Raw genomic sequence first — 14,039 nt, 5'->3', positions numbered from 1 at the left:
ACTGACTGAGAAGGTGCTGCAAGTTCTGTTCCGTACGGAGCAGAGTGCCGGGCACAGGGTGCCCCGCCAGTGTTCGCTTCCAGTGACAGCATTCCTGGTGATGAGGACAGTGACGACCAGATGCCAAACCCAGGTGGTCTGAGCTGAGTGCTCTTCCCACCCGCACCCCGTCATCCTTCCCAGTTACACCATCCGCACGAGCAGCAGACTTCGGCATTTACTACGGCAGCTCCAAAGTAGCCTCGCAATCTGCGGCTGGATTCCCTGGGACAGCCGGTCCGTGACCAGCATCCTCCTCAGGCTGGTCAGCGAACACATGCCATCAGGAGGAGGACACCCACTACACAGCTCAGCCAGACCAGTTAGGTCAGGGCGGCCTGAGAACGTCTGAACTGACAGGGAAGTCTGCAGAAAACTCCAGAGAGTGGCCTGGGTCACTCTGGCTGTGGGTGCAGCCAGCAGAGGACAGGGAAGGCGGCCGATGGCAGCCCCTGATTCCCTGGTTTGTACAGAATGTTCGTACTTTGAAAAAAATAAAAGGTTAGAAGAATGCTGTATGTGGCAGTTTGAGGGGGAAATTGAGTTATGCTCTACTAGAACCTTTCTGAAGGACCTGGAACCCCCTGCACATCCTTGACTAATTGTACTATGTGCTTCCAAGTAATTGTTAATAAACACACCCAGCCAGAAATAATCTGAAGCAGCCACCACTGTGTGCATACCTGCTCGGTGACAGGAAACACCAGCTTCCAGGTGGTCGTGAAGTCCTCTCAGGGGTTCGTCTGAGGATTCAAACCTGTAAGAAGAGATCTTGCACATCGTCAGTGAACGAAGCAAGGAAAACATTCCCCCCACCATGCTGGAGCTCGACTTCCCTTCAAGAGGGAATTGATAATGTCCAGGGATTTCTGACTGCCCTTCCATGCATTTTCAGACACGACAGCCCAATTTTAAACTTTAGGATCCTGGAGTAGGAGACCTCAATAGCCACGCCACCATTAATTTTTAAATGTCTCTGATCCACCAGATGGCAAAAGTCTTAAACATTTAGATCTGGTATATTTAAAAAGTATGATAAAGTTCATAATGCTGTAACTTAAAGGATTTTCAATCTGATGTCATCTTGCCGAAAAAGACCTTTAAGTATTTATATTACATCTTTTGTCCTACTTGCAACTGGATTAGAAAAACCCTGAAGTTTTCCCCCTGCTTTCTGCCAAGTAGGAATAAAACCCAAAAAAACAAAAAACCATGAAATTGTTAACATAAAATATTCAAAACAGCACACAGAGGAAATGGTATTTTTTTAAAATCAACAGTATTAGAATACCATAAAACAGGTATGCAAATCTATGCAATGACAGAACCTGAAACAAATTCTGAATTGAAAAAAGTCAGCAATAACCAATAGGCATTCATTTTCAACAAGAGCTTCAAGTAAACATATAGATTCACCAGATGTGCAGAGGGGAAAGGCTGAGGTCTCTAAACTGAACACACAATTCAGTGGTTGCCGATGTTGACTCTACATTAGAATTGCCTGAGAAATCTTTTAAAAATACAGATTCCTGGGCCACAGTGCAAAGCAGCACAGACTGACAGCACATCACTCTGGCCCTGGGAGTCTAGGTTTTCAGCAAGCCTTCCAGAGCCCAGCCTGTGGCCAGCTTTGCACCACTGATCCCTGGTGAGCGTGCGGAAACCAGTATCTCTGCTCACCAATTAATTATAAAACTTGGCTTCTTCCCATTCAGGACTATTCCAACCAGTCAGTCCTCACAGGAGAAAGCTTTTTAGGATTTTCTTAACCAGCACAAAGATAAATCTATTATGAAACAAAGCCAATCATACCTCACCTACGTGATTTGTTCACTTGGTTGCCAGTTTTCTTAGTTTGATCAAAAAAGGCTATGCCCATTTATTTTGTAGGGGAACACCCTTTTCAGTTAAAAATGGAAAAACTAAGATCATTTTAGACAACTAATTTTTAAAATAACCCATCACAATTCAGGGAAGCCCTGGAAGGTTAGAACTGGAGGTAAGTAGGATCTTTGAATCATCCAGAGAGTTTGTTTTGCATGTGTAAACACTTCACAAATCATCTCATGGCCCATCTCTCTTCTCCAAATACCCAACATTTATCATGGTGCTTTAAATTGGTGGTCTCCAAAGGCCTATGTTATTTTTTTTTTTTTTAAAGAACTTTAAAAAAACACTGAGCCAAGAGAGTACAATTCTTCTGGATGATTCTTCCTTTGCTCCTACCCATCTCACCAATGGACAATACCAATTTACGAATTCAGAGAGGCAGGAGCTCTCTCCTGCCTCACGAGAAGGGGTGCACAAGACATGAAGTACGCAAACCAGGCAGTGGAGTAGCTTAGCTGCATTGTCAAAATATTCAAATTATCACTAAAAGAAAGCGATTCCTTTCTGAATCCAACAATACTCCTTGGCCTCCGAGGGCTCACACAGGAGCTTATTCTTAAGCTGTTCAATGTAAGCAGCACCAGTGAAAGAGGAGAACTCGGGCAGGGAGGAGGCCAAGTTCCTCCGCCTCTCCCACCTGCCATCTCTGACTAGTAATGCTCACATAGTTAACAATGCAACGGAGAACCTGAAAGCATGCGTGGCCCTGGGGACAACCACGTGCAGTGTGCGACACTGTAATCAAGCAGAGAAGAGACGGGAGAAAGAACACATCTAAGTTTGACAGGACGCTATTTGCAGACGGCACTTCAGGTCAGAATTCAGATTTCAAAATCAGAGAAAAAGGTTTTAATCTTTCATATATATACAATATATATAATCTTTACCATATACATATATGTACGTATATGGTAAAAATGACCCTGTAACATTAAACACTCCTAAATATACCTATTTCTGAGCTCCAGAGTAGCAAGAAAAGTCACATTTTTCTGGGAATGGGGACTGGCACACAGTAAACAGATTAGAGTGAATTGTTTTAAATAAAAGGGAAAATGTGGGAGGGAAATGATCTGTTTACGTCTGCTTACAGATGACAGAAAGTAAAATCTCTTGAATCTAGAGCGTATAGTTTCTAGAATGCATTTTTGCTGGCATTTGCCTCTGAGAGCGGCATTTAAGAACATGCCTTTTTCTCTATGAATGTACTGGTTTAGCCGCCCGCTGAGCATGCACTGAAACCCAAATTAAACAAAGGGACTTCCCTCCAGTTTCAGCTCATTCACTTCTGGCTACTCCTGAATTTTCTTAAGTCAATTCTTCAAACTGACTTTTTTATTTGTAATGATCTGAGTGGGAAAGAATTGGGCAAGCCCCAAACACTGGGATTTCTGCCTTAGTTTTCAGTGAAAGACTCCTCTAGACTGAAGATGTGCAAGGTTTGTGTTTGAAAACCTTTTCAACTAAGTTCCTTTTTTTTTTTTAATTTTCTAAAGATTGTAATTCCAGACAGAAAGGAGTCCCCCCCCCCATATGGGAGATAACAGACAACCCACTGTTATTTCGCTGAGTAAACAATGAGATCATACCTCCGAAGTAAAGACCCTAAATGGGATATTCGTATTTATCTCAAAACAATAAAGTCAGTTTAAAGATGACACGGAGGAGCGAGTTGCAAAGGGTCACTCAAAATCTGAACAGATTTGTGGGCCTGACACCTGGCGCTCTACCTCTTTGCACAGTCACTGGGGGACCCCATTCACAACCCAAGGTTTTCACTCCTCCTTGAAGGCAGAGGCCTCCCAAATCTCCGTCTTCAATCTTAAACTTTCTTTCAAATTCCAGATGAATCCACCTACTACTTCTCAGCCTGGATGTCTCACAGCGCTGAAGATCGCCTGTTCTCAAGTAGGGGCCCCTCCAGCATTAACAGTTTTCACTCCTGGCATCACTAGGTACCAACAGCTAACATTTCCGGGATGCTCACAGGTCGTGGCCATTTTAATCACTTAACACGCACTTAACAACCATATGAACAGGAGCCATCAGCCCCATTTTACTGATGGGGAAACAGAGGCTTAGAAGTTGCATGAAGCTGCCCAGGAGCACAGGACTGGCAGGCGACAGAGCATGTGGTGTGAGAGTGCACATTACCCACGGGGCAGTCTCTGGACTGTGTCACTTCCCAGACCCTCCCAAGCCAGAAACTCTGGAGTCATACTAGATTCTTCTCACCGACTAAGCTATACAGATTCAGCGAGCTTACTGTCTCTCAAATCTGTTTCCTCCATTTCCATAGTTACCACTGTTTGGGCAATGTTTTGCCTTCATTACAGCCTCCAAATCAGCACGGCAGGACAACTCTGGAATTCTGCTTTGTTTGTCCTCCTGACAGCTTTTCTCTCTAGCTCATTTACAACAGGTGGCAGGCTTTGTCATTCCTTGTGTTTTGGCCCAGATGACAGCCTCTGCCGTCTGTCTTTGTTAACCTCTAAACCCAGTGAGGAGATTCTGCCCAACTCCAGAGACGGAGACGGAGACGGGAGAAGGTGAGAGAAAGAGCGTCTCCTGCCGCGGGCCCTTGCACAGCTCTCTGCCCCAGGGCGCTGAGCTGAGGCCTCCAGAGGACAGGCCGTGGGTGTGCTCAGGGAGACCCCGACCCACGGCAAGGTCTCCAGCCTCTGCCTGTGGTCTTGAGGCAGAGAGCTGCAGGGCCCACTGCCGTGACACACAGAAGGTCAGAGCCAATCCCTCACCTCGCAGGTGCCGTGGAAGTCTCTGGGTTCTAGGACACACCCCATGAGGGAAAGGGAGACACTGAAACATGATAGAGATGAAATTTCCCTGTAGGTTAGCAGAACGAGGGCTGGACTCTGAATCAGTTACAGGGATAAAAAAGGAAGACTTCCTGCATCCTTGAAGTTGTGCAGTGAGGTTCAGACTTGGGGGGTGGGGGGCCTCTGGAAGGTGCCAAGAACCTTAGCCTCGTACGCATCTGTGCTGTCGACTAGCCTCACTTGCTACAACTGGAGCCAGACTGGTTTTCAAAACAGGCCATCCCCTGTGGCAGAGAGGAGTGTGGTCTGCGCAGAGGCCAGTGACCTGGGGGCAGTCCTGCGCTCGCAGCCCTGGGGCAGACCCAGCAGGAAGGAAGGAAACCCACGCGCAGACGTGGAGCGTTTACTCACAAGGTTAACTCCTCTGATTCCTATGCAAATACCTAGAAAGGGAGAGGCAGAGAAAGTTGTCTTTAAGGCCTTCATCTTAAACTGTGAATCACTTAAAAACCAAAAGAAGTAAGGATGTGGAGCAGGAAGAGGAGAGAGGGAGGCCAGCACGCAGGTCTCAGGCACCGGACACCCCTGCTTCCCAGGCCTGGCCGGCCTCGCGGGGCAGCAAGCTGGGACAGGCAGAGGAGCGGCTCCTTTCCACACAATGGGAATGACAGTGTGCTACAAACTGAGGAGCTCGGGGGACAGCAGACCCCTGCCCTGGGAGAGAGGATGTAAGTCCTTAGAGTGACAAATCCGTTCATTCCAAGCTGTTGCAGTAATGGTAGGTACTTAGGGCACCAAATGAAACATTGGAGAGGGGTTCGGACTTCGAGGCCAGTCACACATCCTCAAGGCACACTCCATTTCAGTCCTGCGGCTGAATTTTGCTTCCGAAAGCCCTGACGAAAACTGGAGAGGATTCTAGATAAGCCCAGCTATACCAGCTTCCTGCAGAGACCAGAATTTTCAGAACAGCAAGTCCTGGCCGTTAGAACTTCAGATGGACAAGAATTGGCAATCAGGGAACCCCGTTTTCCTGCCACCCAGGCACCAAGTCTGCCCAGCACGCGGGGCACATCTGGTGGAAGATGGCACTGGGCGAGGATTTCCCGGGGAGCAGGTGCCCTGTCACAGAGGCGGGGTGGGCCAAGGCAGTGCCCTGTCCCTGCTGTGGCTGTTGGGAAGATGATTTCGTGGGAAAACCACCTGAGAAGAGAACTCATAGACAGTAAACATGGAAGTGAGGGTGTGTTGAGCAAACAGGCAGAGGTTTGGGAAAGCAAAGCAACCACAGCGTGGGGGCCACTCTGGCCTCACGAGGATCTGGCCTCTGTTGACACCTGCTTCCCTTCTCACACCGGACAGGTGGGGCCCGGAAGGGAAGAGAAAAGCAAGCAGTTCATGAACATTCACATGGCCTGTCCCCGACCTCCATCACCCAACACAGGCCATCATGTGCAGGAGACTACTCTCCAATCTGAGGTGCCCAAAAACTTGCTAGGAGAAGGGTGGAGAGGTATGCTGGGGGATGGAAGATGAGCCCATTTTACTGGCCAAAATTCAATTTTCATGCGGCTTCCCTTAAACCTACTACCAGCCTGGTGAGTAATGAGTTTGAATCAGTGAGGTCAGGGCAAAGGGGTATTTCTACGTACTGGAGACCGAGCCCTTCTGGCTCCTTGGTCTCTGTTTTTGGAGTGGCTCCCCTTCATTCTAATCACAATGCTGCTGGCTGAGGGATTGTTCTAACATGCAAATACGCTCCTGTCACTTGGCTGTTGGGGATTCTTCCAGGGTTCCATGAGTTTCTGTTAGTGGCAACCAAGAGTCCTGACTCATCAGAACCACTGGAAGTTTGTCATCAGGAGCGCAGCGCACTCAGGTTTATGTTATAGCAGGAGACCTCAGACCAGCCCATGTACAGACTATGCCCCCAGGCCTGATCCAGCGTATACATTAAAATCAATATAATCATAATTCCTTTGGGGGAAAAAAAAACACTCAAAAAATGTGCACAAAAAGAATAAATGCAGTAAATGCGCCCTGAAGTTTCTCCATAAAATGAACTGTTCGCAGGGAGTTCTAAATCTTCCGTGAACCAGAATGCACCTTGCTCTTACGGCCCTTGGAGTTGACAACACAGGGCAAATGAGAACCATTTTAGGGAAACAACATAAAATGATGATCATCTTAAGGTGGTTCTAATTTACATGTTGATTGTGTGCGTGCTGTTTTATGAACCACTGTTAATTCCTGTGCTCAAACAAAAAGGAAAAAATCACCTTGGTAAATGCCACATAATGGATCGATTAAATGATTCCCCAAATAAAGTGCACTTCGGTATAGTATAAACACGCACAGCTCCCAGTGCTCTTTTGAACACGCTGGTAGAGAAATGTGCTAACTTTATTCTAATTTACTTTATTTGTCTTAATTTACTAACTTCGACAACATTTAATACTATTCTATATTATGAACACTGCCCCCCCCCAACTCCCTTCACCTCTCAACTGCCTTCATTTTAGCCTTCTGCTTGTTCAGGGAGTCAGAGAATAAAGACATGTTACCGACAACTCTCAGACGATAACTTTCCTTACACAGAACTGGTACAACAATGTGTTTTATTTTGCCTTATCCTACTGGGTCAGCAACATACTCTACTTAACACTAGCTTGTGTTTCTAGAGTTAGTTCAAAAAAATGTCAACCAAATGATAGTATTCGTCTAGATACAATCCAGAAAAATGGTGTCGTATAGCAGAAAGACCACTGGCTTTGCAGTCAGATGGTTCCGGGTTTGAATACGGGCTCTGCTACTTGCCAGGTATGCTGACTCAGGCAAGTTCCCTAACTTCCCTTTACAGTGACCTCGATCTACTTAGCAGAGCTGTTAAAAGATTTCACATTACATATGTACATACAAAAGCACAACCTGCAGGGTCTGAAGTGTTCAGGCAAAGCGGATGTAGCCTGTTAATAAGTATCAAGAACGACTTTACAGGCTGGGTAAGTTCACAACTAGAAAACACGAACAGCCTGTTTCAGAATACGAAGTATGTGACAGAGCATACATTACTGATTCACTTCCATAATCTTTCTTTAATTTGGATCATCATGGCATGATTTCATTTCCTAACATGTGCTTGTGAAAGAAATTTCTATTATTTCCTGCATGCTTCAAAAGTTTTGTATGTCATGTCTTTGAAAGATTCCTAACTTCTTAAACAGGGCAATATTGCCGCGCCTCACATGGCAATGTCATGTTTAACTACAGGAAAGAATCACGGTGGTGCCTGGCATGAACTGGTCTTATAGGCATCATAGAGTGACATAAATGCCATACAGAAGTGATTCTGGCATTTTGGGATTTTGCTAAAATTTTCTTTTTGAATGTGTTGGTGGGGAAGGGGACTAGTTTCAGTTAGAATCATTTGGAGAACAGGAATTTAAACACCCCCCCCCCCATATATCTAATATTCTCTTCACTCTGGCTTTCCACCTCGGGCAACTGTGAATAACCACCCAGAAGTCAGACCCCAGAGCAAAATAAATAGGGAAATGACTTATCTAGTGAGAGGCTTAGGGAAAAAAAAAAATGTAAGCGTAAGATGTAATATAAGAAAACTTAGAACACTGGAATAAAAAAAAATATGGCGTATTACAGTCAAGGACATTTTGCAAAAAAAAAAAAAGTGTGGAGAGAGGCCAAGAATTATGGTTAAGCAACACTGTTAGCCCGACAGCTCCAAAACAGGGGGAGGGTAGCGTCAGGTGAGGAAGGCACGGGCTTCTCAAACAGAGAACTGATACATGTTACAGGGGGAAAAAAACACCAAAACGTTGGATATGAAATTTAAGGCTGGAACTAGAGGTTGCTATTTTGAAATAGGTGGTTAAAACAAATTATAATCTCCATATGTATGGTGGAAAATGATCAGAAATAAAAACTAATAAATATTGAGGATCCTGCCAACCACAAGTTCTCTCAGATAAACACTGGATTTAGAGGCCCACTTATTTCCCCATTTCATAACTTGAGGAAATTTGGACAGAATAGACACAAACTGAGAATCACCTCATATTACGGTTTTAAGAGCATGATTTAGAAACTGAATTGTAACATATACAACAAACAGACTCACTGCGATTCTAAATGGAGGATAACACCCCCAAATGTTCCCTCCGTATTTGTTTTTAAGATCATTTTTAAAACATCTTTTTAAAATGTAAGAGAGGGAGATCATATATTTCCAGTAACCAAGTCATGATAAATAAAAATCAGTTGTATAATATCCCTTTTTTCTAAGTGAATATAAATATCAATGACAGTTCTTCACATATTTTCTTGATTTTTTTCTGAAGAGTGAAAAATAGGCTTTTGTAACCCTCAACCCTGTTTCTCCTTCAAAGCCTGCAGTTCCTCAAGTGCAGATTCTCTGCGAGCGAGCATTTTCTGGCACAGAACCCCCTCTACTGTGGAAGAGGAGGAAGGCTTTGGTGAGTGCCCTACCAGAGGAAAGAAGGATACAGACTCCCGACTGACCGACCGTGGGAGAGCAGACGGGGGCAGAAGTCCGCTGGCTTGGCAGAGACATACTTACCTTTGTCAGTCTGAGGTACAGAGGAGTGTTAGATGTGATGTGAAACAGAGGCCACATCAGACGTGAGAGCAATCCTAGAGTGAGGGGGGAAAGAATCAAAGGTTAAAAAAAAAAAAAAAAAAGCACTGAGAAAAACCACATCCCTGCTCCGTAAGTAGACACTGGTAGACAGAATGTGAGTTCGGGAATGCCCAGATCAAAAAGTTCTCCTCGTCCACATGCCCTAGTGCCACGTCCCTACATGCCAGGGACCTGCCTTCAAGTTCTGACGGCAGTCTTCCTTTGAGAGGGGCAGTGCAGTGATGTATGTGGTGCAGGGCACGGGCCACGGTGTCGGAAGGCCCAGGTTCAAGTCCAGCTGCCCCCTGGAGCCACGAAGAAACCTCACACAATCTGGCCTCTCGGCCTGGGCTTCCCCGCCTGTAACACGAAGACAATAATCGCACCTACAGCACAAGAGCCTTCTGAGGATTAAATGAGCTAATTTGAGTAAAGGGCTTCACATGGGTGCCTGGGAAGCAAGCATACTTGCTTACTCACATACTTGCAATTATTTTCCAGAGACCCCAGTTCAAGTACAAATATTAGGGGGCTCATAAGAACGGTTTAAAAAGTGTCAAATATGAACACTATCCTTTGGGAAAAGGAAACGAGTCCCTGAGCAGGGTTGAGCGTGAGGTGGGGAGGAGAGCGGGAGCTTCCAAGGAGCAAGAAAAGACCATTAAAAGGCCCCAAACAAACAGGCAAACAAAAACCAAAAACACCAGAAACATTAAAAAAAAAAAAAAAAAAAAAAAAACCACCACAGAAAAACCAAACCAAACCAAACCAAACTCCTTTGCTTCACTCGGTTTTCTTCCCCCAAAGACAAGGCTACTGTGAGAAAAGAGCCTGAGAGGCAGGACTTGTTGTCGGTAAGTACACCCAATGAGGGTAATTCTAGATCTATATTTCAGAACAGTCTTTCCTGCAATTCAGTGTAATGAGTGAGGAGGATGTTCCCCTTTCAATGACTAGATAAGCCTGTGGTATTTGGTCAGTCTCGATGGAGGGGAAGCCATCTGAGAGGGAAGTATCTGGTGTCTTTCTACTAGGAAGTTAGCTGATGGAGATAAACACACACACGAATACAAACACCTCATATATGGTGATCCCCAAACCTATTGTGAAGGTTTGACTCTCACACCATTTGCAATGCCACCTCTTGGACATTATAGCAGTCTTCGGTCCTGAGGAAAGGCTCTTTCATGGAGGATCACGGAGCTGGAGTTGCGGGATTCCACAGACATAGCAAGAACACAGCTTTTAACTGAAGTTACTTCCTTGGCGGCCTGTACGTAGTTGTTTCTATCAGTGTAGACAAAGGTGCGCCTCACTGCTAAAATGGAAAAGTGTGGTTTGATTTCCTGCACTTCCTTCCACCCTCCAGCCTCCCTACTTTGGTATGATGTCACATGAAATTACTTCCAGAAACGGAGAGTAGAGCAGCCAAGTTATAAAACCTAAGTGCTATGCTTGCTGCCTTCTTATCTACAAGTTAATACTTATGGGGGCGAGAGTCTATCGATGATCAAGGCCATGGTCATTTTCCTATTTCGTAAGAAATCTGAAATCTCAGCAGAATCACAAACTGCTAAATCGACCACATCTGTATGACCCTTACAAACACCCCATTCCTCTACAAGATTCCTACCAAAACTCACACATCTGCAAACCTGTATTTTAAACTTCACCTCTAATCAAAAACAGACGACCAAATAGACTTCTTTAAAAATAATCTTGGTGATAAAAACAAAAATATCACGGAGAGTAAAATATTAGCCAGTTACTGTATTTCTGCGCTTACCTACCCCCCTTTACTAAAATTTTCCATTACGATATTAAGATGTTGTTTCCCAAAGAATGTTGACAACTATTTCCCACTTAAAGCTGTGGTTGAAAAAGAAATAGGTTTTAACTTGAGAATAGCCCAGAATTGGGCTTGTTCTAGGGTCCTGTGAAATCATAGTAGTTAGTCCTTTAGACTCAAAATTTCCCTCACACTTTTCACTGACAAGTGAAGGTGTTTGCTTCTTTTGATAAGGGGCTCGTAACACACAGTAGTGGTAAATCTGGTTAAAGAAACTGTCAAAGGGTGTTTTGTTTTGCATTATTTAAGATTACATCACAGAATTAAATCATGTAAAACGGAAGCTTTATCCATCTCAATCACTAAATCTGGTCAAGTGAAAGTCTACGAAAAGTCTCTAAGAGCTTTTTCATCGTACTGAAAAGATCTAAACTCTGTGTTGAGATTTAATTTTAGGAAAGAATATTGGAGAACAGAGTTAAGATTTTAAAAGGACAATGCCATCCACTTTTTAATGCGTCCTGTTCAGAGGCTGATGGACTGCTCAACAAACTGGCCCAATCAAAAAAAGTGTTTAATAATTCTCCATAAAGAATAGATTTTAAAAAGCTATAGCACCAATCAGGTAACAATAGATCAATCAGGTTTTCCTAAAATGTAGTTAGTATTTGCAGTTGAAGCCTGGATAAGTAATTACATTCAAAGTAATGTACAGGGAGCTATCAATCCCCATTCATGCAGCTCGCATTCACTGAGCCAAGAGCTTTGCTGGGCTTGGAGATATAAAAATGAATCCGCCACAGCTGCTTTACTTCCAGCTAAAAGAATACACCTAAACAAAGAGCTACAGGGCAGCGTGTTAAGTGCTATAATAGAGGTGTGCACAAAGGGCCCGGGGCCAAAGGAAGAAGCTATAAATTCTTCCTGGGAAATCAAGCAAGTGAGGGGAGATGTAAAAGAAGCTATGGTGATGTTTCCTTGTGATAAACTCAAGACTTTTTCCTCACTGTGTTCTCAAAAGAAAGGTAGTAATTTTAGGATTTATGAACTGTGTTAATGGCAACTGCTATACTGGTCTATTAGCCAGTTTCATTTATGCTTGGCATAGCCTTTCAGTTACAATATCCTAAGAATGTAAGTTTTTAAAAATAAATGTATTATAATATTCCCTTACAACACACTACCAAGAGCAGCAGGAATAGCCTGCATGAGTGAAATTTAGATCCAAGTTCAAAGATGTTTTGAAACATAAATGAATGATATTCTTGACACTTAGTAATATTACATTAATAATGCTTATTTTAAGTATCAATTTTTTTTTCTTCTTAATGCAAAAATAAAAGAATCACTTGATTATATCATGGTTAATATTTGTCTTTCTCTACTTCTGTGTTTAAAATAGAAGGAGGGTGTTGAATCAACTTCTACTTAGCATCATTTCTTATGCATACCATATTCCTACTTATAACACAGTTGTGACAGAGCCTCCATTGTTCATCACACACTAGCCCCAAACTTGAGTAATTCTAATGTAAGCATGAGAAACCACCGTCTCCTTTGGGGTGAATTTCCAAATTCCTCTGTGTTAAATTGAGGTCTAATTTTCCCTGTGCCTGGTTTTCACAAGAAGGTCCATTCCACCCCATGTGCTCCTTTTCAGCTGTCAATAAACAGAGGCAGTGAATTCCCCCACAGCTTCACAAAGCTAGTTAGGCAGAGCCATTCATTCCTTCAGGAAAACAGGGCATTGATTTCAGCGAGTTCCCAGGGAGCAGCTGCAACAAAGAGATCAAAGGCCCACCTCTCTTTCCCTCCACTGCTTCCATCAGGCCAGGCCCAGACAAACAGCGACAGGTTTCCTTGAGACAAGGAGAGGGCCCGGCAGACCACCTCATGGTTCAATTCAAATTCATCCGTTTCCTACATTCCAGGGACAGTCCAGAATGCTAACCATGACAAACCAGCACAATCGGCCGGCATAATATACTGCTCGCTAGTTCATCCAAGGTCAGAGGGAAAAAACAAGCACCCAGGGAAGTCCTCCACTTCTAGGGCCTGCTGGGCCTCAATGGCCCCCTGACATTCCATAAATAAACTTCGCCGGCTCACTCTCCCTTTCTTTCTCCGTCCTGCAATCCCGCGAGCAATGGTCTCACTTAATCTGCAGTTTCTTTCGTGTCACCGTACCCAAACACGCGGGACACTTTATTCTCAACTTAATAGTTCTAATGATGATCGGAGCATGGCTATGCGGCAGCCCTCCTCAGCTCACACCCAGCACACTACCGCCCGAGGATGAATTTACAGCTGTAATTGCTAGGGCTTCCTTCAAGGTCTGACTTCCAGGGAAGGCCACACAGCCTAAAGAGAGCCAGTCTGCGCAGATTCTGTTTGCGGAACAAAAACGTGAACGGAGATAGAGCGGTTAGCTTTGATGTGAGCTAGGTAACCACCCAAACTGGTAATCCAGACCCCTAAATGACAGCCTGTGCCTGAATGAGCCCTGGGCAGCTTTGTGGGAACAGGAGGGTTAGCCAGGGGGAGGGGGAGCACGAGGGGCCAGGAAGGAAGAGGGATTCTCCTGACCGGCTACCTACGCTGAACGGATTTGACCAAAAGGATTCTAAAGTCTCCTCCGAATTCTGAGCTGCTTCTTTGACACAACCTTCAAGAAAGCCTGCAACAAAATGTGTTTATTTTATCGCGCTCCATTCCACTTCTGTCACTAATCCCGAGGAAACATGGGAGTGGATGGGTTAAATCTGAAAATTCCTAAACCAAAAAGAAAATAAACAATATTGGAATGAAAGGTATGGAGAACTCATTCCTTGACACAGAACACAACCTTCCCACGTGCCCATCTTATGAGCTTCAGTATGACCTGGGG

General features: G+C 44.4%; 1 protein-coding gene across 9 annotated transcripts in view; it reads right to left on the bottom strand.

Annotated features, from left to right (window-relative positions):
* PLAGL1 (PLAG1 like zinc finger 1) overlaps positions 1–14,039 on the bottom strand; it is a 108,342-nt gene that overhangs the window by 20,837 nt on the left and 73,466 nt on the right. For 3 of the 9 annotated variants that reach the window (XM_048225898.2, XM_048225904.2, XM_048225900.2), the window contains exons 3-5: positions 9,304–9,377; positions 5,118–5,149; positions 723–796 (exon numbers count right to left, since the gene is read on the bottom strand). The gene's annotated coding sequence lies outside the window, so the exon portion shown is untranslated. Of the gene's footprint in view, positions 1–722; positions 5,150–9,303; positions 9,378–14,039 lie in introns of all 9 variants that reach the window. The other 6 variants (XM_048225903.2, XM_048225905.2, XM_048225901.2 and 3 more) reach the window with 3 other exon arrangements.

Source organism: Ursus arctos, unplaced genomic scaffold (assembly GCF_023065955.2).
Source record: "Ursus arctos isolate Adak ecotype North America unplaced genomic scaffold, UrsArc2.0 scaffold_13, whole genome shotgun sequence".
Taxonomy (NCBI): domain Eukaryota; kingdom Metazoa; phylum Chordata; class Mammalia; order Carnivora; family Ursidae; genus Ursus; species Ursus arctos.
The sequence above is the reverse complement of the archived record's forward strand: the minus strand, read 5'-3'. Positions and strand labels throughout refer to the sequence as shown.